The sequence below is a fragment of the Schistocerca americana genome, chromosome 6 (assembly GCF_021461395.2).
Source record: "Schistocerca americana isolate TAMUIC-IGC-003095 chromosome 6, iqSchAmer2.1, whole genome shotgun sequence".
Taxonomy (NCBI): Eukaryota; Metazoa; Arthropoda; class Insecta; order Orthoptera; family Acrididae; genus Schistocerca; species Schistocerca americana.
In genome coordinates, this window is record NC_060124.1 from 406,675,454 (window position 1) to 406,691,577 (window position 16,124).

The window sequence follows — 16,124 nt, forward strand, 5'->3', positions numbered from 1 at the left end:
TAATGAAATCCTTTTAATTTTTATTTCTAAGATGATGTAACAATTCTGTGCAAGACACTTGTATGCACCTATTAACATGTCTTTGCCTTCATCGCTAAGACGTGAGGAAGTACGTTGTAAGTTGGCATTTCTTGAATGTTTCAAAGTAGTATACAAATCATTATAAAAAAAAAAGTTTTAAAGTACTGTATTCAAATGAAGCTCTGTTAGTTAACTTGTAACATAGATTGCATTACTTCCACTGCATGACGTTTACTAAGGCTGCTGTACTTACTGTAAACAACCACCTCAGTTTCCTTCTGCCTATATACCAGTAAGATTGAATGGTGACATGTATGCTGCAAGTTTTTTGGGTTGTAACTCAAATGGTATGTTGACCAGAATGGATAGCTGCTGTTGGATAACATGGGATTTAAAATTTGTGGTAAGTTCCTATGGGACCAAACTGCTGAGGTCATCAGTCCCTAGGCTTACACACTACTTAATCTAACTTATACTAAGGACAACACACACACCCATGTCCAAGGGAGGGCTTGAACCTCCGATGGGGGGAGCCATGCAGACTGTGGCAAGGCGCCTCAGAGTGCGTGGCTACCCCATGCGGCACACGGTGTTTTACTTACTGTTCTACGTAAAGTAAATTACTTCTGATTCTGTAACTTCCTTGTATTTTAGCATTGAAGATGGCTATTTATAGCCAAAATATGCAAGAGTAATAAAAGCTAAGGGGATTGTGACTGATTTCTGTGTGCCTCTCCTTCCTTATGTTACTAGTCAACTAAAACTGGAAGAATATAATGCAGGTAGTGCTTTTGTTTGGAATGCTTGACCTTGCAGGTAAAACCATTGTTTTATGGAACAACACCCACATCTTTCACTGCACTGATTGCAGCAGAGTGGTCATAGATGGGCAACAATGTTCAAGAACACTCATGAACGAACCATTTTCTTTGATGTACTGACACTGCACATAACTTATTCTTTGTTGCACAGAGTGGCAAGGTTTGATGTCTGCACCCATTGTGCGGTGCAGCGCTGAACCTCTTGTTTTGATTTTGTGCGGCTGAACAGTATTGTCAGGGCTGTACAGTCTTTGTGTTAGAAGCAACACCCTTGTAGAGTCATGAATAACTAATGTATACTGTAACGCAGGAATACTGTATAAGCTCTTTTCCACATTATACAATGAATTATTAATTAAGTCTTAAAATTCGCATTCCATTTCTGCATTAGACATGTTCCGCTTTATATAAAAAATTGTTATACAAAAGTGTATTGAATGTGTCAGCACTGAAATACTTGTATGGTATGAGCAATATTCCAGATTATACACTTTCTGCTTTGAACAAGTTTGGCAACATAACACCGAGTTAATTGTCATCCACGGCAAGGTCTCTCAGAAATACAAAATGAAACAATGGAAAATCCAGGTTGGAATGTCTTAGAAATATGTAATTTCATTCACATTTGTCTTCTCTGACATAAATGTCTAGTGCACAGAATAAAGCTTTCAAAGGGCTCATTTCAAAGTAACCAGAAAAATGTGCAAGAAATGTATTCGTAGTGCTCACCATAGTTTCTTATTACAACAAAGTGAATTATCATTGTTTTCCCCCATTAGTAGGTTCCAACAATAATTTACATTTTGTTTTGTTATGTTTATTGTTTGGAATTAGTGATGGCTTCATTTTTTGTAAACAACACCTTTAACTTGTGCACGAATTATTTAGTATTTAGCCACAGTTTGGGACTAGACCATCAGTGGGAAATTTTATACTGGCACTACTCACATCCAAGTTGGTATTGTTTATAATGAGTAGCAACTATTAGCATTGCTTTTGTAAGGGGGAAAATTTGAAAAATGGATGGATAGATGGATGGATGGATGGATGGTTGGATTGATTGATTTATTTAAAATTATTGGGCACTAAACATCTTAGACATCAGCACCCTTTCACAAGAACATGGTATTGGTTAATGAGAAATACTCTTGTTAAAACAGAAACCAAAGGCCTTAATAACGATAGCTATAGCAATGGAAAATGTCAGCTACATGTTCCAGTAGATCTAGTCATACCATTGTCAAATACAGAATTTGAAAGATGAGCTAGCCACTAAAAACACATTAAAACCTCCATCCAATTAAACTGGGCAGAAGTACTAATGCCACAGAAAATGTGAACAGTTGTCGTTCCACTGTTTCGGAACTGCCTAAAATGAAAGGTAAGGATGTTACACAGTGTGTTGAGATGTCGGAAAATATCAGTTAACATTGTAAACATATATTAACAAAGGCCTATAGTATCCTAATGTATTATATTGCTCAATGTTTTCAATTTAACACAAATAGCAAGATTACTGTTCTAAGTATTCATTTACAGAGTAAAAACAGCAACACAACAAATATGACTTCATGGCTTTCCTAAATTTTATGTTGTCTTCGATGGACTTAATACTAGTGGGGAGATTGTTGAACAATTGGAGGCCCATGTGGAAAGCTTCCTTTTTACACAGTTGAGTGTTTGTACATATAACATGCAGATTTGTGTTTTCCTGGTGTTGTGTTCATGTATTTCATTATTTTTTACGACTCTGGGGTCAGTTGGCACTATGTGGTTTCTGAAAAATTTTAGAGTCTTGAGAATGTAGAGGCAAGGCAGTGTAAGGATTTCCAACTTTCTAAAGATGGGTTTGCAGGAGTCTCTGGGTTTGCTCCCAGTAATAATCCTCATTGCTCTCTTCTGGATTCTGAATGTGCTCAGAGCAGTTGGAGAATTTCTCCAGAATATTACACCATATTTTAGGTGGGCTTGTATGTAAGCGTAGTACGCACTGGTTAATGTTTTCAGGCTAGCACATGTTTTCAGTACACTCAATGCATAACAGCCAGTACAAATCCTGGCATTTACCTTTCCTGTATGTGTATTCCATTTCAAGTTATCTTGAACCCATAGACCCAGGAATTTGAAAACAGTGTCGATATATATTGGCTGGTTATTTACAGTGACAAATGGCTGAGAGGAATTTGCATTTTGTGTTGTGTGAAAGTTCATGGAGGCTGTCTTTTTCGTGTTAATCTGTTGATTTTAGCCCAGTTGCTGAGTTGTTCAGTGGCCAAGTTCACAGCTTTTTGCACAGCCTCTGTATTCTCCCCTTTGAGGAGTACAGTTCTGTCATCAGCAAATATTATTGTTTTGTGTGCAAGTCATTAATATACAGGAGGAAAAGTAGGGGTCCCAATACTGAGCCCTGTGGAACACCTTGCTTTACAGTTTTAGTACTTGATAGTATTTTGGTTATTGAGTTGCTTTGTCTATTAGTGTATTTCATGCTGACTCTCTGCATCCAATTGGTTAGGAATGTAGCAATCCAGTTGTTTGCAATTCCTCTGATACCGTAGTGTTCTAATTTTTCCAGTAATATTTTGTGGTCAACAGTGTCAAAAGCCTTTGACAGATCCAGAAATATGCCTGTTATGGGTTGTTTTCTATCTAACAGTTCTAAAAGCGTATTTATGCAATCATGTACTGCAGTTTCAGTAGATTTGTTGCTTCTGAACCCATGTTGAGCTAAACTTAATAAATCTTTTTTTTCAATGAAGTCCATCATTTTTTTGTACATTATTTTTTCAAAAACTTTAGGAAAGCTGGATGAGATTGAGATAGGCCTGTAGTTATTAATATCTTTATTATCACCTTTTTTGAAGACAGGAATTACTTTAGAAAGTTTCAGAGCTTCAGGGAAGATATCTGCCTGGAAAGAACAGTCACAGAGGTGAGTTAATGGTTCAGCAATTGTATGTTCACAATTTTTGATTACAGCTGCTGGGATACCATCAATTCCAGCTGAATATGAATTTTTAACTCTCTGAGGGCTTTTGCAACATCATTTTCAGTGACTTTGGTAATGAAAATTGACTCTGCACATGTGTGATATTTTTGGTTTGCTGGTTGGTAATTTGTGTTACGATTATTTTTGACCAATTTTTCAGCTATGCTCATAAAGAAATTGTTGAAAGAGTTCACCACAACTTCGGGATTAGATATAGATTCATTGTTGAGTTTGATTTCTATGTTCGTGTGTGAAGCTTTCATTTCCCCTCTTTCCCTTTTTATGATATTCCACATTGCTTTTACTTTATTGCTGGATTTGTCAGTGTACTCATCATTTTGCATCCTTTTTGTTTGTCTTATCACTCTTCTTAGGATACATGTGTAGTTTTTATAATATTCTGTTAGTTGGGGGGAGTCACTACTTTGTTTACATAATATGTGAAGTATTCTTTTATGTTTGCAAGAGATTTTTATAGCTGGTGTAATCCAACTCTTGTTTCTATTATTATTATTATTTATGCTTACTGGTTTTTGTGGAAAGCCCTCTTCAAAGTGGTGGATCATTTTGTCAAGAAATATGTTGAATTTCATGTTGACACCATTGGCTGTGTACATCTCTGTCCACTTTTCTTTACTAAGGAGGGCATTTAGCTTGTTCAGGTTCTCTTGGGTGAAAAACCTTCATAAAGTTTTAGGTGGGAGTGGGTTTGAGGTATCTTTGCTAACATCGACCTTTAAAATGACAGCTTGGTGGTCGCTGAATCCTGCATTGTATACTTCTAGATTTGGGTTAAGTTTATTTCTATTTGCAAAAATTTGATCTAGAGCTGTCTTGGATGTGGGTGTTATTTTAGTGGGCTTGTTGACAAGGCCATGCAGATAATAAGTTTTTGCAATGTTAATCAATGTTTCCCTGTTTCTGTTGTGGGTGAGAAAGTCTATATTAAAGTCACCACATATAATCACATCCTATTTCCACTGACTTATTTTGGATTGAAACAAGTCCATCTGTAAATTTAGATCTGTAAGCTTTATGGCTGCACATTCAAAGATCTTGTCTGTTCCTATTTCCTTTAGGGTAGGAAGTGGGCTATATTCAATGGGTTGTTTGATGAAGATGGCAACCCTACCATGTCCATCATTTGATCTGGAGTAGTGTTCACACAATTTGAAGTTTGGTAGTGATATTAACTTAACTACATCAGTGCAGAGCCAGTGCTCTGCTAGGCATACTACTGAGATATCACTGAGTTCACTGGTTAACAAAATGCTTAAGTCATCAGTTTTGTTGCTCAAGGATTGGACATTGTGATAACGGATTTTCAGGTCTGAGTGGGGTTTACTCAAGGGTCTCGAAGTCATATTTAATGTGTCACTGACCTTTAGCTCCTGTCAGTCTACAACACACAGGATGTTAAAATAAAGGGAGTGATAAGTGTGATGCCACAAACACTTAATTCTGATGGGTCTTCTTGCCACAATATATATGCATGTCACTGGGCAGTGGCCAACACAAAGGCGAGTGAGGTCCACTTAGTCTCCTCGTGGAGTTCGAAAGAGTGTGCACCATGGGTGAGTAGTTGGAATGCGGTTTGTTGTTACCCACTTCCACCCACTGCCTTGCCCCTCACGCAATAGATGCTTTGTCACCCATGACACAATGGCTTGTAGGGGGTGTGAAGTTGTAGTGTGACATTTTACTGGCAGGCTGCTTTTGCTACTCTGTCAGCTTTGTCATTCCCCTTGATTCCCATGTGCCCAGGGACCCAGCAGACAGTACAGGAGGTGGAGAGTATCCTGGATCATCTGAACTATGCTGTCTGCTGTGAAAATTTGCTGAATAGCCTGTAGACAACTAAGAGAGTCAGTGCAGACAAAAACTTCCTTCCACCGAGATGGAAGCGCTACATAGTACACTGAGCAGTAGTTTGGTAGGTGGTGTTTAATGACAAAATGAGCAAAGTTAACATGACACTCAACATTGCTCCCTTGGTTCGATCCATTGGTAAAAACCAGCATGTGCTCGAGATACTCTGGTAAAATGCCTTTAGAAACCTGTTTTAAAACTAATGGTGGGGTAGTAAGCATGTTGTACTTTGTCACGTTTAAGTTAAGAATGGGCCTGTCATCATTCAGGGAGGAGATTTGCTCCATCCCTGTTCATGAATTGGTATGTCTGCTACACCAAGTGACTCAAGATACTCCTTCACATGGACAGATAAAGGCTTTGTAGCACTGTGACTGATAAACCTGCACTGTATGGCTTGTTCAACTCCAACACTGACAACAGGATAGTTAGTTGGACTAAACATTATACATATATCCCACCATGAGGAGTTCTTGCCACATGGTAAGAAAGGGCTGCACAGATGCTAGGAATGGGATTAGTTTTGTAGGCACCTAATACCAGCAATGTGGACTACACCCAACATCTTTAAATAAGAATGGCATGCTGATCGTACACTATGCTGCCATAGACAAGCTGTGTTTGAACAAATGTTCTATAGAATATGGGCAACCAATGTTTACCAACATTTGCACTATTTCCCTAGCTGCTTTTCAGATGACAACACTGTTTGATATTGCAGGTATGGGGCCCCAATCTTTATTTCCTAATATTTTCCATATTGAATTCCATACTTCTGCTGGAATGGAATGGCTACTGGAGATTAAAAGTTATCTCCATATGCTCCATTCTCTCTCCTTGATGATTCGCCTAGCTTTAGCCCTTGACTGCCGAAAAGCTGCAAGATTGTCTCCAGTTGGTCTGTTCCTAAACCAATGTAATGCAGCATGCCTGATCCTTATTGCTAAATAACATTCCTCATTCCACCAAAAGTCTGACTAGAAGATGTAGGAATAGAAGAATCAGCCGCATGGTGAATCTCATTCATGATGTGGTCCACCCACTCCTGGGTGCTATCAATGTTGAAATATGGCCAGTTGGCTGTATAGCAGCGAGTTCACCCTGCTGACTGGCCTCTTAGGTGACATCCATTCAGGTGTTGTAGCTGCAGCTAGGTGAAGGCAGATAGGAACATAGTCACTGGACAGAAAATTGTTGGCCAGTTCCTAAGCAATGGCATTTACAATTGCGGGAGAACATAGGGAGAGATCTACTGCATAGAGCAACACAGTTGCTATGCAGAAGTGCGTAATTTCCCTAATATTAAGTATACAGATGTCCTCTGGCACTAGCTGACTTTCAGATGTCTGACTCCATGGACAGACAGTAGAAGAGCCCTACAGCACATGTTGTGCACTGATGTCCCCAAGTAACAGAAAAGGGTGTAGGGAGTTGTTGCATGAGATAAGCAAGTGCTGTGCTATCAAGGAGTTCCTGTACTGGGATGACACAGAGCATACTATAAGGCGATATGACACATATACTGCCACTGCAGCCACTTGTAACTCAGTGGTGAGGGTGGTGGGTGACTAATGGTGTTTCTTGTTGATGAACACAGCTATGTCACCCTGTGTGCAGTCACCACTTAGGTCCTCCTTCCTATCATGGTTAAATCCTGGCAACACAGGATTATCCATGGCCTAGATGTGCATCTCCTGAAGCCAGATGCACTTACGTTGTTTTTGTATGAGTAGTTTAATTCCTCCAAATGTGTCCAATAACTGTTCAAATCCCACTGAAGAATGGGACACATCTTAACCATTTGGTTTAACCCTCACGAAGTCATGTCGTCTGAGGCGAGTTCCAAAGGTTGGGAAGGGGGGCAGATGGGCTCAGTGAATTGCCCAAACACATCTCTAGGTTCATCGGACAGTCATTCCCATCAGAAGTTACTTAAGGACTACTGTTAGAGGGCCTGATGTCATGCTTTTTAAGCTTGGCCTTCCCACCCAATGATTTCCTTTTCTGCGTGGAGGGTGGTAAAGAAATAACCAGAGATGTCTTGTGACCAGACTTCTTTTTTGGAGCAGAATTCAACTGCTTTTCCTGAGAACTCAACACTGTTGGGTCTGGCTAGCTAGTAACTGTGGCAGTGCCTTAGCAGGTGCAGCTACAAACACAGGTGGCAGATGTGCTAGCATTTGTGCTGTGAGTTTGTATCAAAGTGTGTGACATGGCTACTGGTTGCTGCATGGTGGTAGATGTGTTAGCATATGTAATGGCTATTTGTGTTGAGGCACTGTCTTGGCACCTGGTTGTTTGATGACAGTAGAGAATGAGCTTGCATGTCGGAGGTTGCATAGCCCTGAAAATCTTTTTTTCCTCCATGTACAGTAACCACAAGGTGACCCAAAGCACCTGAACCTTCTGTTCCTGTACATAAATAGCACATTCCTTGACCAGAATGGATGTGTACCAGAGCAATTAACACAACATATTCAGGTGTGTGGCCAGCCTGGATCATGCGCGTCTGCACCACATTCTCCACAGGTTGGCTACCCTTTGCACACTAGGACTGTGTTCCCAGATCTCTGGCACTGAAATCAATGCATAGGATTAGGGATATATGGATGGACCAGCCTTTACATATCCAAGTAATGTAGGTGAATTAAAGGCATCAAGTTAGGTGTTTTTTTCCAATTCACCATCCACCCGTTTCAGATATGTTTCTCACCTTGATTATATGTTCTCTTTGCTGTTCTGCTAAAAGTTCATTAGGGTCTAGTTACATAAGGTCACTATTTGACACAGCACCTCTACTGTAATTGAAGGTGTTGTACATTTCATGTACCACAGTATATTTTCCCAGTTTTTTTCTTTGCAGTAACTTATGTGCTTGACTGGATGTCATTGTCACTATAAACAAGGTACCATTCTGTATCCTTTTTACATACATAGGAACTCAAGCAGCTCCACATTCCCTAGTGTGTATACAATGGGGTTATTCACTCAAATGTGCCCTCTTCCCACTTCATAACAATGAATACAATATTATGCATTGACATTGTTCTGTTACTGGTATTCAACACTTAATAATAGCGGAGTAGTCAAGCAAATCCTCCAGTGGTCCACTTCTTCCACTGACAGTTTGAAATTTATTGTTACTGTAAACCATTTGGGTCCCACAACAGAATAATCTGTCTGCCCAGAGAGAACCCTGCTTACCTATGTAAGCCTTTTACAACTGACATGCAGCAGGTTGCCCCCTAATGACTGTTCTGCCTCAACAGTCATGCAGTTTATCAGCATGCAGCATACCTTAAGACTGAGTTTTTTTTATTGAGGTTTCTACCATCCTCATGACTCAGGCAGTGAAGTCAAAGTCCCCATTCCCTGAGATACACAACGTTGTGCTGCATGCTAGTTGCTGAAGAATGCCCAGAGTTTATGGTTTTATGGTTACAGAGGAACATGATAATCACAAGGTAGATTTAAGTAAAGAACACAAAGCAATAAATCATAAATAAAGGTTTTCTGCATCTGGCACCTGTTTAGTGTACCATTAATATGTTTCAGTGTTTCAGATGAGCACATTCATGGCACTACTAAAGAACACAGAGCACAAAAAGCAGCAGGCCTGGTGAAAAACAGGTTATCATTCATCTCTTGAGGTAAAGTAGAACAAGGCAGATGCAGCATACTGTTATTTGTTGCATCTGCTCTTTGCTGTATGTGCTGTTTTACTATTTACGTTATTCTTCATCTGAATATTGTGTGAGCCTCAAAATGTGTAATGCTACAATAAACAAGTGGCTCAAGCAAAATACTATTATGTAATTATTAGTAACAGTTGTCATGATGCTGTCATTTATGTTGATGTTGTTGGTTCAAACGGAGGGGGGGGGAACCAAACTGCGAGGTCATCGGTCCCTTGTTCCCAGTAGAATAATTACTCAAGGGAAAGAAGAAAACAAAGAAGACGTATGGCTCAATAACAGGAGAAAGGAAGAACCAGAAGAATGACAGAAGGACAACAAAACACTACAATGGACAAAACAGGACAAGAAAACCACAGACAGACACAAGAAACAGGGAGAAGAGATTAAAAACAAGAAAGCAGATTACCATGGCTGGCTGACAATGAGAATAAAAAAGGAGAAGCCACCCTCTCTGAAAGACATTAAAACCTCCACCCTAAAAGCCCTAGGATGGAGGACACAGAGGGAAAAAGGACATACACTAAAACTCAGATCAAATGATAAAACCCAACCTCATGAATAAAACGTAAAACTAAAGCTGCTGTTGATACATTGTCCCCAACACCGAAGGCAGGGTGCTGAGAAAGTTAAAAGTCAGCCGCAGAGTGGCTAAAAGTGGGCAATCCAGCAAGAGGTGGACGACTGTCATTTTGAAGCCACAGTGACACTGAGGTGGGTCCTCGCAATGGAGGAAGTAACCATGTGTGAGCCATGTATGGCCAATGCAGAGCCAACAAAGGACAACTGATTCCCTGTGAGAAGCCCGCAGGGAAGACCTCCACACATTCACAGTCTCATTAATGACATGCAGTTTGTTGTGTGTACTGTTATGTCAATCCATCTCACAAAGCCAAAAAAGCTTGCGGCATAAGGCAGAACACAGGTCAGGTTCAGAGATGTCATTCTCCAGGAGCGGATTCGGCGTAGCCTGTTTGGCCAGCCCATCAGCAAGTTCATTTCCTGGCATCCCGAAATGTCCCGGGGTCCACATAAACACCACTGAATGAATGGACCATTCCAGGGCAGAAATGGACTCCTGGATGTCCGCTACCACAGCAAATGGCAAAGGGAAGGACTCCAGTTTTCAGTTTGGAGAGAAGGGATCACATGCAAACCGCAATCATGAGCCCTGATCTGGGCTCCCAATGTGGGAGATAATCTGCTATGGGTGGGAAAACGAGACGGTATTTCAGATGCTAAGGAGAACTATGAATGTGTGTAACATAACTGGTGAGCAGTTGTGCACATCCGATCCGCAACGGAGGGACTCCAGCCTCCACCAGGACACTGGTCACCGGACTCGTTCTAAAAGCCCCTGTCACTGGGTGAACGCCACAGTGTTGCACTGGGTCGAGTAAAGGCAATGCTGAGGATGCCGCCGAACCATAAACCAGATTCCCATAGTGAAGGAGGGATTGAACAAGGGTTCTGTATAACTGCAGCACGGTAGAGCGATCTGCACCCCAGTGGGTGTTGCTCAGGCAGCGGAGAGCATTGAGGTGCTGCCAGCACTCCCACTTAAGCTGATGAAGGTGAGGTAGCCAAATCAATTGGGTATCAAAAATCAGTTCTAAGAATTAGTCTCCACTTTAGTGAGTCGATCATCATTATGCTAAAGTTCAGGTTCTCAATGAATGGTACGACGCTGACAGAAGTGCATGACACACGACTTCACAGCTGAAAACTGGAAGCCCAAGGCTAGATCCCATGACTGCACCTTGTGAATGGCTCCCTGAGGGTATGGTGAGATCTAGGTCCTCAACAGATGCCAGAATCTTCACCTCAACCTCAGACGCAGAGCTTTTAGGGAGCAGTGGTGTGGGTGCCACTGCAATTCTCTTGGTCTTTGGGGTCTTCTTTCTTGATTTCTCTCACTGTCCTTGGGTTTCTCTGGCTGGCAGGGCTTCACTGATTCAATTTCCGGGACTGAGGATGATTGTGAAGCCCTACGACTTATGCTTCTCCAGCTGAGAAGTGGGGATTGGTGTCCCTTATGGTTGGGGAGACTGCTCCTGAGGTAGGTAGTGTGGGAGCAACAGGGAGGGAAGTGCCCCCCACATCAAGGGGACAGATGTAGTCTTCCAGCTCTGAGAGCCGACTGGAACTCATGGAACTGATGAGGGTACAACTGTTCCCTTAGTGGTGGCATAAGAGGTGGTCATAGCCACAGGATGTAGGTGCTCAAATTTCCTCTTGGCCTCAGTGTAGGTCAGTCAGTCCAGGGTTTTGTATTCCATGATTTTCCTTTCTCGCTGTAAAACCCTGCAGTTTGGTGCTCTCTGCAGTTAACACAGATGGGAGGCGGGGCACATGGAGTATTGGCATGGGATGGACGTCCACAATCTCGACATGTGATGCTGGAAGTACAGCAGGAAGACATATGGCTGAACTTCCAGCACTTAAAGCACCACATGGGGAAGGGATATATGGCTTGACATCACAGCAGTAGACCATCACCTTGACCTTGTCGGTTAATATGTGACCCTCGAAGGCCAAGATGAAGACACCTGTGGCAACCTGATCATCCCTCGGACCCCGATGGATGCGCTGGAACTCCTCATCGCTCTAAGTTGGCGTGCAGCTTGTTGTCAGACTTCAAAAGAAGGCCCCTGTGGAATATAAAACCCTGGACCATATTTAAGATCTCATGAGGCGTGATGGTAACAGGAACATCCCCCAGCTTGTCACAAGCGAGTAATGCCCATGACTGGGCAGAGGATGCTGTTTTTATCAAGACTGACCCTGACCACATTTTGGACAGGCCCTCCACCTCCCCAAACTTGTCCTCTAAATGTTCTACAAAAAACTGAGGCTTCATCAAGACAAAGGAGTCCCCATCAGCTCTTGTACATATGAGGACTGGGGGAAATAAGGTTTGCTACCATCCTTAGCCTGGCGTTCCTCTGATGGTGTGGCCAGGGTGGGGAATGATTTAGGATCATACTTCCTTGAATTTTACTGAGACTTGAAATGCTTAGAGATTGCTGGCATTTGATCACCAGCAAGTGATGACATGGTACGCTCCAATGCACGTCATACACCCAGTTGCCACCCACTCCAACCAGGGGCCCTCCCCATGGGTGCCACCCAGCCATGGCAAAGACCACCTCTCAGGATGTCCATTGCCAGGAATCCTGATGCCCCACGGTGACGGGCATCTACTGCTTGGCACACGTGGGGTGTTAATGGCGCAAGCATCAGCAGAGCAATCCCTCTGTAGTCACGGGCCTACAACCAACAAGGTGCATGGCGGCCCCACCACAACAAACTGGCTACCATGCTGGATATGAGGTGCAAAGAATTCCATGGTCATTGTCAGCACAGGAAACAACACTGCATAGTGGGTGGAGGAAAATGCACCCAGAAAGGTGTCCTCGCTCAAGAGATGGAAGACGAGCGGGACTGCAATGCCACGACAAGAAAGTGGCCTGAAGATCTCAATGCGCGAAGGACACGATGCACCATTAAGGCACCCTTGAAAAAAGGAGGTCAAACCTTACAGGGGACCATCACATAAGAGCCGAAAGGTGTGAGACTCCTTTTAGTGGCCTCTTACAACAGGCAGGAATACCTCTGGCCCATTCTAATCCCCAGGCCCGCACGGGGGTGTACTTTATGGATGAAATAATTATAAATAATGCAATGAAATATCAGATTGGCCATATTAAAACCTAAGTAGTGTACATTTCTGTGGTTTAGTTGTTAGTTATTATTAGTAGGTACTGAATGTTGGCACCAAATGTTACTGGAACTGCTGTTCTGAATATAAAAATAAAATCATGAAGAAAATTTTAAACATGAAGTATTATATCTATAGAATCAATTATAACCTGTAAATGTGACTAAATAGTAATCACAAACTGTCTCTGCAATTTTAGTGTCACGTCAGGATGTTTCCCAAAATCCTCTTCCTCTGTTCATTGCTAATAGATCCTGATTGTTTAAGTATTTGAATAAATTTGCTGCTTCTCTTTTGTTTTGTTCCCTTAGCTGAAGACTGAAAGATGTCTCATTATTTTCATTCAGAATATGTTTTCTCTGCAGCTCATTCTAAGTTTCCCTCCAGTCTTTCCCACATACCCACAATTGCAGTCACTGTACTTTAAACAATGTACTGGCTATAAGGAAATTGTTATTTAGCATTATGTGAAATCTGAAATACAGTAGCATTTTTTTCTCTAAATCTGATTTTTAATTTAGTCTTCCAAAATAAATGGCCAGTTTCATCAGATATGTGCCCCAGTATGGTAGTTATTTAGAAGACTCAAATTTATCTATTTATTGTACAATCTGATTACTAAGCATCATGACTTACTGAATTTTGTCACATAAACCACATATTTATGTTCATGACATTACATAGACTAATCATTGTATGAGGTCTGTTAAAAAAGTTTCAGAACATAATTTGGTCGAATGGTGCAGTGAAGTGAAATGCGGTTGCCATGCCTGCACATGCCTGTGTTTAATGTGTAACTGTCGTAAGTTTCATTGTTATATGTTGTTAATTATTGTTCGGTGCTTTATTGAGTAGAACATTGTGTATGGAATACTAAAGATTTGGTATTAGAATTACCATTATTGTGGGGAGTTTAAAATACTAGTTTATTTTTAGTGAAAATCTACATATTTTAATTGTTAATGAGTTTTATTTAATGATATACAGCACAGAAAGGTTTTGCAATTCATGGAATATGTGGTGTCACCGCCAGACACCACACTTGCTAGGTGGTAGCTTTAAATCGGCCGCGGTCCATTTAGTACATGTCGGACCCGCGTGTCGCCACTGTGTGATCGCAGACGGAGCACCACCACAAGGCAGGTCTCGAGATACGGACTAGCACTCGCCCCAGTTGTACGACGACTTTGCTAGCGACTACACTGACGAAGCCTTTCTCTCATTCGCCGAGAGACAGTTAGAATAGCCTTCAGCTAAGTCAATGGCTACGACCTAGCAAGGCGCCATTAACCATTTTTAGATATAGTCTCACTTGTATCATCAAGGAATGCTGTACACAATGCTGTATACAAATGATGGATTAAAAGTTAAGTATTATAGCAGCTACGTACTTTTCTTGCTACCATTCATTACGTATCCTGTTTCAGACCTCTCTCTAGACTACGTGAGATTACGCGTGCCTTTCGGCTACTTCAGTGTGGCGTAGCTGTCTTGTTACGCCACAACAGTTGGCGACGAGTCAACGGAAAGGGTCTTGTTCTTCTAATTGCTTACATTTACTTGTGTCATGGCTTCGCCAGATGTACTGTCCGAATTTTATCGCTTGCAGAATCAGCAGACGCAGGCGTTATTGGATGCCCTTGGACAGCTCGTCCAGGGTCAACGTGCCATTCAAACTGATGCGGCAGCCGCCGCTTCACCGCTACCGCAGCCACAACATGCAGTTGCACCGCCGTTTCGCAAGTTTGACCCAACCCAAGAGACATGGACTGAGTGGTCACGCCAGTTTGGATTTCATCTCACCGCCTACAGAATTCAAGGTAACGAGCGGCAGCCTCATTTATTGTCGTGTGTAGGGGTGCAAACGTACCGTGTGATAGTGAAATTGTTTCCCCGGCGCGACGTAGCAACTCTGTCCTACGAAGAAATTTTGTCGGCATTGGACGCCTATTTCAAAGAAACAGTCAATGTCGTTGCAAAAAGGTATACTTTCTTTCGTACAAAACGTACGGCCGGTCAGACTAATAGGGAGTGGGTTGCAACTTTGCAAGGCCTTACAAGGGATTGTGCTTTTGAGTGTGAATGTAGACTCCCTTATTCAGATACAATGGTACGTGATGCAATAGCACAGAACGTTTCTGATGTTCGCATACGGGAACAGATATTGAAACTAGTCAATCCCTCCCTTCAACAAGTGATAGACATATTGGATAGACAAGACACGCTTGACTTTGCTCAGGAGTCATTTGCAACTTCGCCAGCCGTGTGCAACATTAACCGGCCCGCCGGGCGCACTGCGCGGCCCGGTAAACTGCCCTCGCGCACGTCCACGCAGCTGCCGCCACGCTCTAAACCAGGTGTGCCGCGCCAGCACACAAATGCAGTGAAATCATGCACGCGGTGTGCTACTAGACATTCGCGTGAAAATTGCCCGTCACGCCAGGCTATTTGCTTTTTCTGTAATAAGAAAGGACAATGGCCCACAATTCCTGTCTGCAGAATTTCAGTCATTCTGCCAGGCCAATGGTATTCAACATCTGACATCCGCGCCGTTTTCGCCTCAGTCAAACGGTGCCGCTGAACGATTGGTCCGGACTTTCAAGTCACAGATGTTGAAGTTGAAAGAGTCGCATTCTCGGGAGGACGCGTTGTTGCTCTTTTTGTCATCGTATCGCTCTCAGCCCCGAGATGGTCGCTCGCCGGCTGAGTTGCTCCACGGTTGTCCTCATCGAACCTTGATGTCTTTGCTGCACCCGCCGCATCAGGTTCCTGTGCAGCGGCAGACTCCTGCTTTTGCTCCAGGCGACATTGTATTCTATCGCAACTATCGCGGTTCATGGAGTTGGCTCGCAGGGCGCATTCTTCGCTGCCTCGGCCGCGTGATGTATTTGGTTTTGGGGGCCTCTGGTGAGGTGCGCCGGCATCTCAATCAGCTGCGCCTCTGTCGTCGCACGGGTTCTGCTGCTCCGCGTCTGCTTTCAGCGATGGTGCCGTCCGGTCAGCGCCCT